The sequence below is a fragment of the Athene noctua genome, chromosome 2 (assembly GCF_965140245.1).
Source record: "Athene noctua chromosome 2, bAthNoc1.hap1.1, whole genome shotgun sequence".
Taxonomy (NCBI): domain Eukaryota; kingdom Metazoa; phylum Chordata; class Aves; order Strigiformes; family Strigidae; genus Athene; species Athene noctua.
The window spans coordinates 49,597,570-49,617,427 of NC_134038.1; positions in this window are offsets into that span (position 1 = coordinate 49,597,570).

A 19,858-nucleotide genomic window follows, 5' to 3' on the forward strand; every position below is an offset into this window, starting at 1 on the left:
TTCCTCAGAATGAATAGTCCCTGTCCTTTCTTTCATATTCTTTTGTCTACATTATGTCTTTTCAACCAATGGTGAGAAGAGTATTAAGCCTCAAACATTAAAACAAATGAACTTTGGGGAAAAGTGGGAGGACTTCCAGAAAAAATTATATGACCTTTAATGAATTTCCAGGAAAGAGTCATCAGACCCTTCCTGCCTGTTGATTCTGAACCTGTCTACAAGATAAGGTCTCCAATCTGAGAATCAAGTCACTTCAACCGTGGATGTGTGAAGTTGCTACAGTCAACAGAAGTTACCCTCTGCATTCATCTTCCTAAAATAACCCTACTTTTCCACTTGCTTCAGAACTGATTACCACATTCACTGAAAGCAGAAGACCTTCATGTCTTTTTTCACGTCTTTTTTTCATGTTTCCATTTCTCCCTCTTTTAGCTATAGTCCTTTTATTTTCTTACATTCCTTAAAGCTGATAGCAAGCATACTTCAATGTATAACAGATGTGCACATGTACATTGCATGAAATTCATTGCAGATATAGAGCACACTCTCAAAAATTCCAATTTTTCTGTTCTCATGGGATGAACACCTGCATCTTTTTACAAAGGAATATGGTTGAGCCAGAAAGAGAGCTTGCTATGCATGCATCTCACTCCCTTTCTGCTTGTATTTTTATAGCAGAATTACTTTTGGATACCTGTTTTATCCCCTTATATATGAATTATATATATATATATAATATATGTATTAATTCTCTCTGAACCAAGCGATTCACATAAAACAGTTCAGACATATATTTGCTTTTTGGAGATGCCCAATTTCAACATTGCAAAGTTTTACAGATTATTTTTCATGGCAGGAAATGTGTTCTACCACTTTCAAGTGTGACAGGTGTTCATGGAAGGGAGGACTGTATTGTGGTGCATTTTAGAGATGTTAGTAAAACAATTCATTAAGTGTCCCTGCTGCCAGATCTGACTCTCTGACTCCAGTCCCATTGGAGTCAATGGCAATTTTTTCAGGGCTTTCATGAACCTCTTACTGGGAAGAAATAAAATAAAATCTCAGAAAGAGAAAGATAACAAGATTCCATACTCGGTTCCTTAAAGATATTTAAATAGCTAGGCTTAAAGAACAATGTCACTATCAGGCATATACTTCAATGATGGCTATTTCCTAAAGGTATAATCATGGAGGATTAACTGGATGGATTACAGAAATGGAAATGATAACATAGACTTTGCCTAACTATATGCCTGTACAACCGACATAAACATGTAAGCCAAAATTCCCTACTCAGAAACACTTATTTCTTTTGTAAGCAAGCCTAGTGTAATCACTTCAATCACTGCGCTGTCTGCACACCAACTGGAGAACTGGTTAAAATGTACCAAATTCAAAGCAGATGTTAAACTTTCACTGAAGTTTTTTATGATAAATCTGGTAGCCCAAAGTGTAAACAGAAGACAAACACAACATAAATTGCAAGCAGTGAAGATTACTGAACACTCACAGGACTTGTACAGAATTTAGTGAACAGGAAAGCATTTAAAGCAAGTGTTTCTGATGGATTCTGGTGGTTCAGTTTGCAACGGCTTTTCATCTTACATATTACCTGCAATTCCAGTATATTCAATAGAATAATAAAACATCATCCGGAAATCTGATATTTTATTGTTTGTTTCTTTATCACAGACTCATTAATTAGACAATGGCTTTTCTCATAGAAATCTTAGTAAAAACATATTAAAATAGTCAAAAGACAAAATAATGTATCATATCACACTTCTAGTCCAAAATCCAGGGAGAGATGATTTTGACTGATTCACACCCAGACTGTGCCTAGAAGTTTCGGTTTCAACAGATACAGTCTAGAAAGATTAAAAATGAAGCAAGAGATGAATTGATAAGGTACCCATACCTTTCCACTGGAGAGTGCAACCATGTCTATGTAAATCACTGCAGGGTGGAAAACAGCTTCTGTCCCAGAGTTCCTGAGACCTGTTTGCTAACACAGGCCCATGATCATGGTAATAAGGCTTCACTTTGAAATGGACTGGAAATAGATTACACAATCCTATATGGCTATACAGCTTCAGGAGCAGCATTTTCATGCATTTAGCCATCTTGGAGTGTGTCATATCTAACATGTGACTATTTGTATGAAATCAGGTCTTTCTGCAAAGGCTGAATCTCCTGACATCACCATTTCCCCATCAAGAAAATAGTGCTAGTGATATGAACACCTTTTGCACAGGATTACATGATAGAAGGTTAAAAAGATATTTTCTTGATACCAACATACAAAACAACTTCTAGTCTTGACATCACTGTTTTAAACTAGCACCAAACCTGAAATTCAGATCCTGGACTCTGCAGTCGCTAGCACTGCACAGCTGCATAAAGGGCAAACACGATCTGAATGGAAGGGGTTAAATGGCTATTCATATTACTTCAAAGGATTATCTAGGTCAGTTTGACCTGTATGTGCTGCTCTAGCAATTGTGCGGCAACCCTAATAGGTCTGATGCAGGAGTCACTTGATAAAATTCTGTGTGGCGCATGAGGTCAAACTTGATGATTACAGCAAACCTATCTGGTCTTAGACTCTATGAATAAAATTGGTTTAAATAGCTGGTTACAAAGACAGCTTAATCCTTGTTTTGTATCACTGTAGCAATGTAAAGCAGTCAGAACCTACTGGTGAATTTGACCCTTTGCTTCTGCTCTTGTACTCACATAAGGTTGATAACTGTGCAGTTTCATGTACATCAGTCAGGTAAGCCCAAAACTCTCATTGACATTAACAGGAGTTTTATGTGAGGACAACTCTATGCTGCCCATGTTACTGATGATAAAGCAGTTCTGATCACTACAATACAGTATTTTTTTTCTTTCAGAAACTCTAAGAGGACAGCATAAGGGAGCATACAGGGAAGCTCAAACTCTTAACTGCATGTTCCCAAATGAAAATAAAAGAAACATCCTGATTCTTATCAGAATTCAGGCCCTAGTTAGAACTCACAAGTAGAGAAGCATAAGAGAAGATCTAGATTTTTAAAAATTGTTTTAAAAACTTATTAACAAGCCAATTATTTCTGTTCTGAATACTGACATCAAGTCTGCATGCTCCATTCCGTAAACTGCATTAATGCCCTTGCTTTGTATCCATTTCCTTGGATATTTTTATTAGCTAAACTGAAACAAAACCAAAAATAACCCACGAAATTTTTAGTCTGCTGACTTTACACTAAATCTTTGTATCATTTTCAACTACATCTTAGTTAACACCGATAAAGACCATATGCCTGGTGACAATAACCTATTTGTTGGCACTGCCTTTCATCAGTATGTGCTTTAGCAAAAAACTGGAATTAGAAAGATTGTTACACTAATTAGCTAATTTGTATCACACTTTGAAGATGCAAAGTACAATATATGTGCAGAGCATTATTATTTTTTATTTCATCATCTGCTATGGCCATTTGTTCAACTAACCTATTCAATTACAAAGCAATAACTGGGGAGTGCATGAGGCATAATTACCTATTTTATGACAGTTTAAATTTTTTCTCAAGTGATTTGGCTAAAATTAACACTGGGATATCTAATTTACAACAAACCCCATGAGAAAATATCTAAACAACTTTAAAAAAAAGAAATAGAGCAGCTCGAGGTTGAAAATAGATTCAGAAAAGGGCACAGATCTTCAATTGTGCCAGTCCTTTGTGTCTGATCCTGCCTGCACTGATTTTTAGCCACAAACCTCCTGTCTTCGCATTGACTAGATGCAGACCACAAAAATTCCTTGACCAGTATCACATTAGTTATCCATATAACATGAAACACATTGCCACAACAGTTTTCTTCCATAAAAGATGAACATCAAGGTGAAATCTTGGCTCCTTTACAAGTAAAGGAAATTTTACCCCAGTCTTCCATATGTGTTAATATTTAATCCAGATGTCCATATTGAGCTGTCATATCCAATGACTGTCTTTGATACTAGTGGTCCCAAGGTACTATTAATATAGCTGGAAAATGAAGAAGATTGGAGTTTTCACTGGCCATCTGATTTCTGTCCCTCTTCAGCTGTGTCATGTAGAGATCCACCCAAAGGCCCCTCTTTCTTGCCACGTATCTACACCTAGGGTGGAAGTATAAAATAAGGTGACCAAATATTTTGATAGTATGTAAGTTTAGGTCACTAGGTCTGCTCTTGGTGCTGAATATCTGAAATAGTACTTAAGTGGGTAGAGGAACAGATAAAAGACGGATGATAAATTCAATCTAATGCACAAATAAACAGCTAATATAATCAAGATACTGGAGGATATTTACAGTTGTTATAAACATTTCTTTGTAACAATTCAGAAACCTTTTTTTTTTCCAAAAACTCTCCATCAGATACAGAGAAGGCTTAAGAACAATGAGATACCTCCTCTCCCTTCTTCTGAGATATTACTCTGTTCTGCAAAACACTATAAATAACAAATGAACAAGATAATTTTCTCTCCCTTTTCAAGATATTCAAGCAGACTTTTTTTCAATATCTGCAAATTTCTACAAATCTGCTGCACATTCAACCTCTGTATATCCTTGGAATGAAGTCTTCTTACAAAAAGATTGTGCAGCATTATTTGTTTATAAACAAAATATGCAGCATGACAAAAAGATGGAATGGAGTAAGAATTCATCTTTATTTTATGTTTCTCAGCAGGCAGTAAATTAAAACATGCTAGTATTTCTGACACTAATCTCTATTTCTAATAGTTTCACCTCTGTGCCTGGCAAGATCATGGAGGAGATCCTCCTGGAAAAAATGCTAAGGCACATAGAAAACAGGGAGATGATTGGTGACAGCCAACATGGCTTCACTAAGGGCAAATCGTGCCTGATGAATTTGGTGACCTTCTATGAGGGTTACAGCACTTTTGGATAAGGGAAGAGTAACTGATGTAATCTACCTGGAATTGTGCAAAGCACTTCACACTGTTCCACATGACAGCCTTGTCTCTAAATTGGAGAGACATGGATTTTATGTGTGGACCACTCAGTGGATAAGGAATGGGCTGAGTGCTCACACTCAAAGAGTTGTGGTCAATGGTTTGATGTCCAAGTGGAGAGCAGTAACCAGTGACATTCCTTAGGGGCCAGTACTGGGATCAGTGTTGTTTAACACCTTTGTTGGTGACATGGACAGTGGGACTGAGTGCACCCTCAGCAAGTTTGCCAACAACACCAAGCTGTGTGGTGTGGTCAATAAGTTGGAGGGAAGGGATGCCATCCAGAGGGACCTTCACAGGCTTGAGAGGTGGGACCAGGAAAATCTCATGAAGTTCAATAAGGCCAAGTGCAAAGTCCTGCACACAGGTTGGGGCAATCCCAAGCACAAATACAGGCTGGGTGGAGAATGGGTGGAGAGCAGCCCTGCAGAGAAGGACTTGGGGGTGTTAGTTGACAAGAAGCTCAACATGACCTGACAATGTGCATTTGCAACCCAGAAAGCCAGCTGTATCCCAGGCTACAAGAAGTGTGACCAGCAGGTTAAGGGAGATGATTCTGCCCTTCTACTCTGATTTTGTGAGATCCCACCTGAAGTACTAAATTCAGCTCTGGGTCCCCTAACATAAGAAGGACACAAACCTGTTGGAGTGAGTCCATAGGAGGGCCACAAAGATGACTGGTGGCTGGAGAACATCCCGTATGAGGACAGGCTAGGAAAGTTGGGATTGTTCAGCCTGGTGAAGAAAAGGCTTCAGGGAGACCTTATAGCAGCCTTCCAGTACCTAAGGGGGGCTACAGGAAAGATGGGGGACAGAGGCTTTAGTACGGTCTGTTGTGATAGGACAAGAGGTAATGGCTTTAAACTGAAAAAGGGTAGTTTTAAATTAGGTATAAGGAAGAAATTCTTTACTGTGAGGGTGGTGAGGCACTGGAGAAGGTTGCCCATCAAAGCTGTGGATGTCCCCTCCCTGGCAGTGTTCAAGGCCAGGTTGGACGGGGCACTGAGCAACCTGGTCTAGTGGAAGATGTCCCTACCCATGGCAAGGGGGTTGGAACTACATGACCTTTAAGGTCCCTTCCAACCCAAACCATTCTATGTTTCTATGACTGTATGATTTACAACCTCAGGAGAAGTTAAAACAAGCACATTTATTTAAAAACACCTTTCACAAACTGGGGAAGTCTTTGACAACATTTTTTTTTTTTTTCATGATAAAAATGAGGACTAACAGTTAATTGTTGACAAGCAGTCAAGTACCCAGAGCATTTCTCCCTCTTTGTCCATTTCACTTTCTTCTACAGTCTGTTTTCATAACATGATAATTACAATGGATTGTCACTGGTAAAAGACTATGATTTCATCACAAGAAGAGAAATCAAACAGAGATGAACTGTAAAGAAAAGCACTGAGAAAAATACAGGTCAGCTAGCTCTAATATTCATAGTAACACCAGTCGTTTAAAAAAAAACCATATTTTTTGGCTTCATGTGGAAGGGGCTTTTTATCAGTCAGTACTTACAGATATTATTTGTTATAAGCTACCTTTTTAACTAGTTACTAAAAATGCATTAAATCACTACTCTCCTAAATACACCCAGAAATGCAGTTTGGATTTGCTTTTTCTTCTTGTTTTGCCAGCCTAAACAACCTTCTTGCTGTATCAGCTAGAAAGAGGTCAGACTCTGAAATGCTGGCGGTGCCCCGTGTCTTGCAGGTGGAAAAACCACACAATGAAATGGAAAAACAAAGATGTGAAATGTCCATACTTTTACCTAAAAAATATAATAATGTGAAATTAAACACTGCTTGTAACAATGGACTGTCTTGCTGTCTGACTGAAGAATCTTTATTCATGTTAAATGCACAGAGGGTGAGGAAGGGAAAATAATTACTAAATACTAGGGGGGGGGGGGAAACAAAACACAAAAAAAAACAGAAAAAAACACAAAAAAACAAACAAACAAACAAACAAAAAAAACCCACACAACCACAAACTAACAGTATTTGAAATCTGTTCTGAAAGCTGGGAGAGGAAGAAAAAAGATTTTTAAAAAGACTGTAAAACACAACTGAAAAGTTTGGGGATAAATCTCCCCTGAAAATTGTAGGTGCAAACTAAAGCTGAACAAGAAAAGCAAATCTTATATTAATAATATAATATGTTTGCAATTTCCTGAACATGCGGCTTATCTGCTATTTTGCATATGCCAGAACCTAGAGGCTCTCCAGCTTCCCTTGAGCTCTGGTTCTTCCCTCAAACTGATACAGTTTTTGTACTTTGGCCCCTCTGCTAGAGGACCTCTGCTGTTTCCCTCTAAAGACCTTAGTAACTTGTAGCAGAACACGAGCTCTGTGGGTGATCATTATGCATTACCTGTGTCTTTAGGGGGACATGGTGGTGGTGTAAAATAGACACAGTGACTGTGCAGTGGTTTTCAAAATAGTATTACTCTCAATTGTCCTTCAGAACTCACCAAAGCCACAACATCAAATCACTTGTTCACATACCTATCAAAAACATACCCTCCATTTTCATGCTCTTTATGTTCCTTTATATATTTTCTTTTTTCCTTTACAAAAATGCAAATAGATGGGTACTTATATTTGACTCTTGTAAGGAAGAACACCTGCTGTATCAGAAATATTGGAGATTGATTTATTTATTTTAAATTCAGAAGCACAGCAGTTGGGAAAATACATTAATATTTTTAACTTCCATTGAGGAAAACACACGCCAGCAGTGCTAAAATAAAAAGGATAATAGAAAGAGCACAAGACTTATCTGCAGACTACTAGTATTTTCAGATAATTTCCTGGAAGATATGTGGTTTTCATAAATCGCTGATAATGACCAAATGCTTGTCTATCTTCCTGTTACAGGGTCACAAGCAGATGAGATCCAGCACTCAGAAAGCTTCAGAAGTTGAAAATACAGGGTCAGTTTACCGAATTTCACATAGTTCTAACAGAATTTGTTTCTACTTTTAGTGCAGCCCAGTTTGTTCCACCATTTCACTTATTAAAGGTTTCAGAAGAAGTCAGATTTCTAGCGGTGACTCTCCCACAGCCTTCTCAGCAGAGAGCAGGACCAATTGTAAGAAAATTTCCAGCCTTGGAACGTTGTAGGAGCAGCGTGGACAAAGCTGGCAAAAAGGGGTGCCCACAGAGACAAGGGAAAAAGTGTGTGTTAGTATTTCTGGGCTACAGGGAGGACAACTGACAGCCAAAGGATTAGCTGTAAAATGGGACAGTCCAAAGGGAAGGTGCAGGATTATTTTGGAGGGCATTTTCCCTTTCTCCCACGTTTGGGTTTTTTTTTTCACAGAGCAGTTCTAAGTGACAACTAACATCAGTGAAAATGAAGGTAAATGTCCATGCGATCTACTTTGGCTTGTAATTTAGTGCTCTGAACTCTTTCCCTCTCCCTCTCTCCCAACTTTCTGGAGGTATCTATTGCTTTCTATGTCTGCTCTATGAGGAATCTATTGTACATATGTTTGTTCCCCTGAATCACAACTTGGTTTGACATCCAAACCAAACAAAGTAAACTTCTCTCCCAGAGTCCATTAGACTCTCCCACACTCAAGGAAGGAGTAATACTTATTTTCTAAAGACCTCTCCTTTCCTGACAGCAGTCAGAACCTGACACTTTGATTCAGAATTGGTATGAGAATTTCTATTTGGATTTAAAAGAGAAAAAAAGGATTTTTTTTTTTGATCACCCAGAAGATTAAGCTAAAAATTAACACCGAGCCCCAGTTGTTCTTTGTTTTTTCTCCTGCCACCCTAATTACTCATACAATGATATGTTTGCAAAAAAAAGGCTAGATGAGATGGAAAATAACTGATATACAGGTATTGTTTCCTATACTATCATTATGGTAGTGGTTTAAAACCATCTGATTTCAATGTACTTGTCCTCAAAACAGACTATAAGATATCAAAGCCATTGTACACTCATTTAGTAGCTTGAGGAAAATTCACAGACCCAGTTATTGGAAGTCACACTGAGATCTCACATAAAACCAGGGAATTTATGTTACAGTAAGAACTTCAGCTACAATTCCTATGAACTCTGTCATTCTTTTTCATTACCCAAATGGTAGGTGAATCACAGAGAAATGTGCCTGAGCAGCACTGGCGTTTGGATAAGAGCTGTGTTCTTCCGATTATAATTCTCCCTAAGCTTTAACCACTTAACTGCTTATCATCATGGATCACAGCCTGTTAGCTAAAACAAGGTACAATGTGTACTCTGCTCTGAGCTATCCCTATTTTCTTTGTGTTTTCCTTGCTTTAGCAACATCCATCTGAGGATGAACTGTTCACATTTCTGCCACAGTCAAGCCAAAGTTGCACTGACTTTGCTACTCTTTCAGCCCTAAGGGACCAAGAGTTCACAGGTGCAAAAACAACAGAACAACTGAATTGGAAAATCAAGGAGAGTTAGATTGCTCTTAGGAAACCAATTGCTTAAGCAAAACCAGATCTGTTATTTAAAATTGGGCTGCTACAGAATCATCCATTGAAGCATAAACATTTTTATTACTGCTTCTGGTATTGAAGTTGTGAGTGCATGTTCAATTAAATGCAAAAATATATATTTATATCAGCAACACACAAGATCATGGGGTCTACAGGGTATGGATCTGAGGAGAGATCTGAACATACCTCCCTATTAATCTCATGATATGTTAGAAGCAGAATACACTCTCCTTCCTTCAACCCATGTCAGCATAACTGACCCGTTAAAAAGACCTACTAATAAAAGATATTCTTGTGTTGATATTAAGAGATCTTGTGGTAGGAAGCAAGCATCCACATCATAAGAAGCACTCCTGCTTCAGAAGAGTTTAAAGCCCCAGCTGTGTATGGGGAACAAAGCAAATGTTATTTCTGTTTTGCAGATAGGGAGTTGAGGCAGAAAGCAATGTTCGTTCTGTCAGCTTTCTTTGTCATCCAAAATAGGCCTAAGGAAGCCAAATCTCCTGATTTCATCCACAGTGCTGGTTGTCTGTCCACATGTGACTGGTAATACTTTCCTGAGTTGCAAGTTCTAGAGGAGATGCAATTACTGGTACTTGCATTACAGTCAGCCCAAACTCAGCCTCAATTTAGGTTGCACACAAAACCCTTCTGCCCTTGTCACAGGTGATGTCAGAGACCCTTTAGGACCTCAAGCCGTTTTGGCCTAATGTTATGATATGTCAGTAAGAGCACAAGGAAAAGGTGAATGGGCTAGGCTGTTCTGGGATGTAGTAAATGGCAAGTGCCAAGATTTTTACCTCCAGAAGTCATACTAGCCATGACCTGTGAACAAGAAAATTTGTGTTCACCAACCAAGGGTGTGCATTAGCAGAACAGGGATACTTCTCATGTGCTTATGACACAGTAGTATCAATGAGTCTTCTTGCCAGCTGTTTGCAGTATGTTCATCCCTCTTCGCTCTATTCCTTCACTCCTCTCCAATCCCTGCATAGTGCTCAAGAGAAAACACATATCAAGGCACCAATTTAACCTGGATTTTCCCCCAGAAAGCACCAGAATTCAGTATAAGGGACCTGATGATGTAAATTTAACCACTGGGTAGGTTTGCAGCTGAGGTTAATCTTTGACTGACAGCGCATGCATACACAAGCAAGAGCAGATGAAATCTCCAAGACCACATGGAAAGTGTGTGGAAAAACTAAGCTCTTCTAGTAAAGAGATTTTTTTCTTTTTAACATAAATCCTATGTTACAACTGAACTTGTTGGCTTTTACATCTGCACCATCTTGTCTTTCTTCTTTTACGCCATTATTTACAGCCAAATTTGATTTAAAATGTCTATAGGAGCTAAGGCTATATCCACAGATATATGAGAAGTAAATAATTTGTAGAATTCAGTCTCTGTTCTCAAGCCCATTGTCTCCATTGCACTTTCTTTCCACACACTGCGCATCACTATGTCAAATTGTTATGGCTGTGTTTGATTTGAACATTGACTGACAAGCACAAGCTGGGCAGGGAGGGAACAGAAGGGTATAGGGAGCAAATACTCAATTTAAAAAAACTTGTGCCATAAAACACATCATAATTTTCAAGCAAAAAGGACATCTTCATTTTCTAAATAGGCCTTTTAAATTGATAGGCAATAATGGGAGAATAAGTCCATTATTCATTTATAAGGGAATTAGCATAACAAAGCTGCTTAATGTGAGAGTTCAGAAAGCTCTGATTAATAAATTAATCCTTACATTTTACAATAGGTCTCATTTTTTGCAAATAATTTCTATAAGAAACTGTTTTAATAATCCCCATGTTTTTCTTCAACCAATTTAACTCTTTAAGAGCTACTCAGAGCAGAGACTAAGATGAACTTCATGTTGTATAGACAGGTGCAAATCGATGTACCTTTTGAGTGCTGATAGCATTGCATGAGGGAAAAGCTGGAGGCAGGAGGACAGAGAGCTCCACTGGTGGCCATGCAGCACAAAAGGGTACATCACACTGGTGCTAATAGCTAAGTAGCACAATTTAAATTAATCTGAACAGTAATTAATATAAAGGGAGAAAAAAAAAAATATATAAGCCTTAGGTTTTGAGAAGAGTAGCCTGAATAGACAAATATTTTTATTTTTAAATCTCTTTAAATCTCTCTCATAATTGTTATTTTTATAAGATGTTTTTTAGTGTGGACACAGTCTTAAAATTCTCTGCTCTTTCTTAGATAGACTGCACAGTACAATTAAAAGTCTTTGCTTTTCTGATAAAAATCTGTTCCAGATGAAACACTTGCCATATCAAGTCATTGCTCTGTTGTCTTGTGAAGACAAGTAAGACATTCTCAATCTCGTTTAAAAAAAAAAAAAAAAAAAAAAACACAAAAAAACCAAACAAACAAAAAAAAACCCCAAAAACTTTTACTTTGTCATCTTTTTTAAGTTCCGTGGAATCAGGCTTTTTTATCTGAATAACCCATAAAAAGGTTTTATTCAGGTTTATTTTATTAGTAGCATTGTTCCTAAGTAGATGTAAGTAATGCCATTTGATGTATGGCATCATTCCATGTCTATTTCTGTATTAACAATTGTATATAGTAGCCTTTCTCTTTTTACAAGAAGACACTAATGAAACCAGCACTTTCTGATTCCATCCTCTTTCTCCTCATAATTCACCTCTGATGCTGTTATTTCCCTCTATGAAGGTCTAATGGGACTGGACAAATCTTTCTGATTACTTTTAGAGGGTCAGAAAGGAAGATTAAAATAGGAATCTTTCAGTAAAATGCTAGTCACACTGAAGCAGAGAATGGCGAATTCTGCACAGACACACCACACACCATGCAGTCCTTGATGTGACTTACTCCTGTTTGCTTTCAAAAACCTTGGGGAGAGGGTTAATGATGTAGTAACATAGCAAGGAAGGCAGAAAAGGGAGAATAATTATAACATTGGTAGTTTCACCTTGAGCAACGTGAATGCCACTTTTACTGAGATTATCAAAACACTCATAGTGTGGTTTGACTGGGAAATGGTAAAAAAAAGGGCCTAATAGGCACCTGCTGACCTCCTCAGTTTAGGAGTCCACCCTCTGCATGATGTCAGAAAGTCTCAGCCATTGGGTTTGTGTCCTTCCTATTGGGTAATGCAAATGGAGTTTCCTTCTGTTGTTTACTACCTACATGTCAACAAAAACCTTTCTTTTGGTTATCAGAACAATGTGGTCTCATTTCCAGTATTACTGACCATTGCTCCTCCAGCAGTGGTCTCTTCTGGTATGTTCAACTTGTCTGTTCTCATCACATCTTTATTCTGTACATCTAAAAGACAATGCACTGCTTTGTTAAATGGAATAGGACAGTAGGGTGAAAAAATCATTGTACATAAAACTAACAGTATGCATCTAGACTGCATATCAGTTCTTCACAAATTACTCTTGCTTCAAATGCAAGCCAAAAGCAGCAGATATTTAAAATGAAAGCATTTGACAGATTACATTCCCTAATAAGTCTCATATTGCAAAAGTGAGTGGAAGGCACTTTTAGAAAACTGTTCTTAATTCACATTTTATTACAAATTAATAATGCAAACAGGAAAACAGAAACTCCAATACTTATCTACATTAGAATTCTTTCATCAAAGACCCTTCAATTTGAATTTTATTTGTGATTTCTACCACTATTGTTTTGGGTTAATTTATTATTTATATCTTTATTATTTTGGTTTAATTTATGGTTTCTTATTGCCTGGAGTGGTTTAGAAAGAGCTGTGAAAACTTGGTGAAATCTATTTGGCAAAGTAAGACTTTCTTTACAAAAAGTTAATAAAGTTTGCCAAGCTCATGAGCCTAGGGGTTGTATCATTTAAATTTTTGTTTTATGCTCAATTTAAAAACAAAAAAACAAAAAACAAAAAACAACAACAAAAAAAAAGCCCTTAGAAATTTTTTTTTTGGCACTCAGTACAAGCCTCCCTTTAATTGTTCTTCCCTTTGGCATTGCTGCTTCTCACAAGGAATTAAAAAATATCTACTTTCACAAGTTTCTTTAAGGTCCTATTCATATTCTTCCTCACTTTGTTCCTACTGTCCTAGTTCTTCTCTTCAACTGTTCTCCACCTCATTATATGCACAGAAGCCACCTTTCTCTTCCAGCCCAGTCCAGCCACAAAGGAGACGTTTGGTGGCAGTTGTTGCCTTATCAGATTGGAAGGTCTGTTGGTTCTCATGCTTTCAAGGATGGTAATTTTCACTATGTATAGATGCATATTTCTGTATGCATGTTTCTGTATGACTGTATTTTCCAGCCTTCACTGTGAACCCACTCGCAAAACCAGCAGAAAACCATGAGATTTAAGGACATGAGACGGTTGGAATTCACTAGCCAACTGCTAATTGTGGATTTATTCGAGAGAGAAGATTCATTACATTAGTATTTATACTTTTACTTCACTATTCAAAATTCTAGCATAGCAACGTTTCTGTCTCGGAACAATTTAAGATCTATCTATAGTCTTTAATTACTCTCTGTATTGTCATTTGTTCCTTAGACCCAGAAGACATGTTCTCATCTGTTGACTAAGTATTTAACATGAAGTGTTTCATCAAAGACTAGACTAGCCAGGGTTCACAGTCATAAAACAAAAGGTAGAGTCCAATAGAATTACATTGATTCTCTGTCCTTTCCAAAGACAGGCAACAAATTAAAAACAATAAAGTATAAATTGAGGCACATGATGTTTCATTTCTGGTTAGCTAGGGAGAGTAATACATGAGCCACGGGCAAGTCCATTAATCTCACCTGGTCAGATATGAAACTCCATTTATAACAGCACCTCATCTACTTTTTGTTTTCTTTTGCTTTGCTTTGTGGTCTTCCCATAAATTTCATTACAAAAAAATGAGGAAATTTAAAAGGAAATTTTAGTGGTGTTAAAAATTATAATATATTCATAAAGCATGTAAAAAATTTGCACATTACACAGTAAAAAAGTTTTTTTGCACATATACAACCTATTAAAAATTGCATTCTGGAGTCCCGCTTTCTTTTGAATATCATATTTGTAGTCACACTTCATTCTGAGCATGAGGACAATAAACAAAGGGTACACAAATCTAACCAAGTACAACCTTTGTAATTCCTACTTCCGAGTCTAGCCACAGTCCTGTTTAGCCATTAGTGTCAACTAAAGGTGCTTCAGAGCAGCTTCACCTGCAGTTCCTTCCTATGGCATGGAGTATCATTGTCATGCTTTTCATGAGTCAGGGAAGCGGAAAAACAACCGTTCAAAGTCCACTGGCCATAACAATATTCTACACTTGGCCTCAGGCTCAAATCCCCCAGCCGAGCACCACAGCTGGTGCTGAAAGCAGAGCAGGAACTCTGTAACTGAGTCATGCCTGTATCCTTCTGGTGGCTTAGGGCATCATAGAAAAGGTTTGTGCAGGGTTTCTTTGGACAATTCAGGAGAGACCTTTGCTTAGTCAGCCATTTAGTTTATAGTGGCGGATGAATGGTAGATATGTGATGCATGACTGTTTTTCTTCTCTTCTTGAGATCTGAGCATGCCTGTGGGAGGAGAGAAAGCTATCAGTTAGCTAGGTAAGGTGTCAGTCAGCCAGCCAGCCAGGAGTAAAGGAGAGGAAATGCCAGATATGGATTCACAAAGGCAAAAAAATGTTTCATGCCTTAAAGCATTAGAAAATATGCCTGTGGTGAGTTCATACTGGTGTCGATATTCACTATCTGTTGCATAGCATGTAGGAACTAGGAGTAAGGGTGTTGTCCTGGTCTTGTGTCAGACTGCATTACAACTTAGCCTGAGGCCTTAAAACCTATGGACAGCAGATATCATTTAAGAGCTGACTTGGAAATTAAACTTCTGAACTTGACCAACTTGTGTTAAGAATTAATCTAATACAAAGCCCAAGGCTGTGAGAACAAGCAAGTGCACTATTTCTATTTCTCTCCCACCATCAAGAAGAGTTTAGCTTTATAATCTTATTTAAAGTATTACCTGTGACTACCCATGTGGTTAACAAGATAATCACACTGTAGATTCCAAATCAAATAGCATCCAAGAAATTTACTTCAGTGCCTGTCTCTCATGACTAATAGTGTATCCCTTTAAAATTCAAGATATCATCAGGCAAATCAAGAGCGCTACCAGAAACAAGAGAAACATTCTGTAAGAGCAATATATTTAAATGCAATCCTCACAGCAGTCCTTAAAAAATAAGCACCATAGCTTCATAACCAGTAAATGAAGAAACTGAAGGCAGTGGAATCCAGTTTTGTAAAGACCTAATTAGGACGGGCAGTAGGATTGTTTGGCTCACCTTTGGGATTTTTGAGTGCTTCCTGCATTTATAAAAAGGCCCACGATGAATATGAAATAGTGAAGAAGGAGGAATGTTTTCTTAGGAGAATGATTTTCATGGGGGGGTTTTGACTCTGAAAACTCCTTAAGCAGTTCAGTGCTAGAACCTAGTAAGACATAACATAAGGAGGTTTACTGTATATTCAGTATCTCTGCATGTCCTCGATAGAGGATTTGCCACTGACTATGCTAAGAAAATGGGTAATGTATTCAGTAGGCCCTGGGTTTTAACCAGGATTAATACCTTTTTTATGTTCCAGTCTTCTGTATTAATAGACCTTACTCATGATTTTTGTACTTTTTTAAGTGAATCTTTTTGTAAATTTCACATCCAGTAAACTTTCAACATGGAGTAGTTCTTTCAGCAGAAAGACTGGTTACCTTTCCTCATAGTAGGAAAAGTAACAACTTCATGGAAATGGTGATAGGTTATTGTGGATTGTGGAAAGTGTTAGACATTTGCTACAATAAGCCTAAACACATTTTGTAGTTGCATTTTGCTTGAGTATGTTACGTGGTACTTAAAAAGCTTCTAAGGAGTTTGAAATACAGAATACAAGCTCTGCGTTTGATACCAACTACAGAGTATCTTTAAGACCTTTCTGGTATTATTTCCTCAGAACATGTGGAAGGTGCAAGGTGTGCATGAGCTACGCAGAACTACCAAGGTCTCAAAAGTTACACCCTTAGGCATGTAGCTCCAGAAACACTGGACGCATAGGAGAATGTGTAAACACAAGTAGTTTACAGCAGACTTTAATTAACTACATGTAAGGAATTCAAAAGCCACTGTGTGCAAATAATAACACTGATTAGTTGACTTAAAAATACCCTTTGAAAAAAAAAGATTTCGGTGTTTACAAAAAAAATCTGGAGGAATTACTGCACAAGGGATGCCTAATTGAAATTGCAGGAGGGTTAACATGGTAGCTCCCTTTTTCAGGAAAGCCAGTGATAGACATTTATGTCAGTGTCAGTATTGCTAACTTCAAACTTTTAAAATTCATGAGTCAGCCCAAAAGAAGTTTTATCATTGACCTAAAAATCATTAGGTTAAATAAAGGTGAGCGGCTCATCTGTCCTTTTCCATCTTTCCCTCTGTAAACTGTCTGTCTCATTTGTTTTCAGGAACTCTTTTCCTAACTCTGGAGATCAGAAAGCTGTGCATTCTTTAAATGAAAACTAAGAAGTCTCTTGGCACTCCATTAAGCTTCAGCCACAGAAATCAAGGAAAAACACTGTAGACTGCAGTCTTTATGATTAAAACAGTCGTTACTTGAATTGTGGTATGGCTGTGAATGTTCTCTTTGGTACCATAGAATCACAGAATCATTCAGGTTGGAAAAGACCCTTGGGATGATTGAGTCCAACCATCAGCCCTACTCTACAAATATCTCCTCTACACCGTATCCCCCAGCATCTCATTTAAACAACCCTTGAACACATCCAGGGATGGTGACTCCACCATCTCCCCGGGCAGCCTATTCCACTGTCTGACCACAGTTTCTGTGAAAAATATTTTCCTAATGTCCAGTCTAAACCTTCACTGTTGCAGTTTAACGCCTTGTTCTATTGTTAATTACCTGTGAGAAGAGACGAGAACCAACTTCTCTACAATGTCCTTTCAGGTAGCTGTAGAGATTGATGAGGTCTCCCCTCAGCCTTCTCCTCCTCAAACTGAACAGTCCCAGCTCCTTCAATCACTCCTCATAGGATTTGTTCTCCAGGCCCTTCACCAGCTTTGTTTCCCTCCTCTGCCCTCGCTCCAGCACCTCGATATCTCTCTCGTATTGAGGTGCCCAAAACTGGACACAATACTCCAGGTGTGGCCTCACCAGTGCAGAGTACAGGGGGACTATCACCTCCCTACTTCTGCTGGTCACACTATTTCTAATACAAGCCAGGATGCCGTTGGCTTTCCTGGGCACCCGGGCACACTGCTGGCTCATGTTCAGCTGCTTGTCAATTAGAACCCCCAGATCCTTCTCTTCCAGACAGCTCTCCAGCCACACCTCCCCATGCCTGTAGCGATGCATGGGGTTGTTGTGGCCCAAGTGCAGGACCTGGCACTTGGCCTTGTTGAAGCTCATCCCGTTAACGTTGACCCACCAATCCAATATATCCAAATCTGTTTGCAGAACCTCCCTATCCTCATGCAGATTGACATTCCCACTTAACTTAGTGTCATCTGTGAATTTACTGATCATACACTCTATGTCCTTATCAAGATCATCAGTAAAGATGTTAAACAGAAATGGTCCCAACACCGAGCCCTGAGGAACACCACTTGTGACAGGCCACCAGCTGGATTTAGCTCCATTGACCACCACTCTCTGGAACCAGACAGACAGACAGTGCTTGACTCAGAAGACCATTCATTCATCCAGGCCATGAGCAGTCAGTTTTTCTATAAGAATTCTGTGGGGACCTGTGTCAAATGCTTTTCAAAAATCCAGGTAGATAATATTGACAGCTTTTCCCTTGTCCAATAGTCGGGTCATCTTGTCGTAGAAGGAGATCAGGTTTGTCAGGCAGGACCCGCCTTTCATAAACCCATACTGACTAGACTTGATCCCCTGGTTGTCCATTATACGACTTTTAATGGCACTCGAGATGACCTGCTCCATGACCTTCCCTGGCACCAGGGTCAGACTGACAGGTCTATAGTTTCCTGGATCATCCTTTCTGCCTTTCTTGTAGATGGGTGTCACATTTGCCACCCTCCAGGAATAAAGGTGGTTTGACAGATGCCAACACTCATTTTCCCCCTTTCAAAAGGAGTGTCAAAATAGTACCTAAAATGGAGGAAGTCCTTCTAAAGTCAAAAAGAGGTGTCATATATTGCACTTATACTCACATTAAGAACATCTACAGTTACTCTCACTCATTTTTCAGTTTTGAGAGAGGAAGAGGGGATTATGGTAGACTTTGCAAACACTTCCCCATCTCTTTAGTTAGTATATTACGTTAATACCATTCTGGCATTTCTCTTATCCACTGTTTCATTAACATACGCAAGAAGAGTTAGTTCAGTACAGCTTAGACATCACAGCAATTGTGACTGTAATAATTAGCCAGATCATCCAAGACCTAAAAGTCCAAAGAGTCAACTCTGTTCGCTATTAAAAAGATTTCTAAAGGTCTGAAATGAGACACATTGGAGGAACATTTGAGAAAACTTGTCCTATCATTAGTAGTTAAAGAAATGTTTCTATCTTTTATTCTGATGATTTTAGAAAATAAAAATGAAATTACGAGAAAGTATCTGGGGCTGTAATTCTTGCTGCTTTTTATTATTTGCCTATGCACAGTAGTATATCCTTTCACCGGGGGAAGTTGGTAGTTAGGAGGTGTAATTCATCGTAGACCTGCTGATTAATCGGGCAGCTAATTTAGTGCCAGAAGATACAGATAGGGCTAAGGTACTCAATGACCACTCTGCCTTGTTTTTTGCCAACAAAGTTTCCCAGGCCTTTGCTCCTAGAAAAGGAATAGAAGAGTTTCCAGCAGTGGAAAAGAACTGAGACATTTGTCCCTTAAGAAATCCCTATGGGACAATCTGAGGGTGCTGAGAGGTCTGGTTAATGACAATATGAGGCTGCTCTCAATCATTTTTGAAAGACTGTGGAGATCAGGGAATGTCCCAATGACCAAAGAAAGTCAGATATCCTACCCTGTGGAGGTTTGAATTGGGCCAGCAGCCAGATGCCACGTGGCCGGCCATTCACCTCCCCCTCCCCTCTCTGGTTAGATAAGGGAGGGACAAAAGAAGTTAATTTGTGGGTTGAATAACAAGAAAGAATTTACTAAATATAACAAGAGAACAACAGTAACTATAGCGAGTTCAAAAAGAAAACAGGTAGAATGCAGCAGTGGCTTTCCGAATGAAGCAACCGCCCCCCACAGCAACAACACCACCCCATGAACAGACGGCGTACCTGAGAGAGAGAGAGAGAGAGCAAAGAGCCCCAGAGTGAGACTGCCCACCCGGACA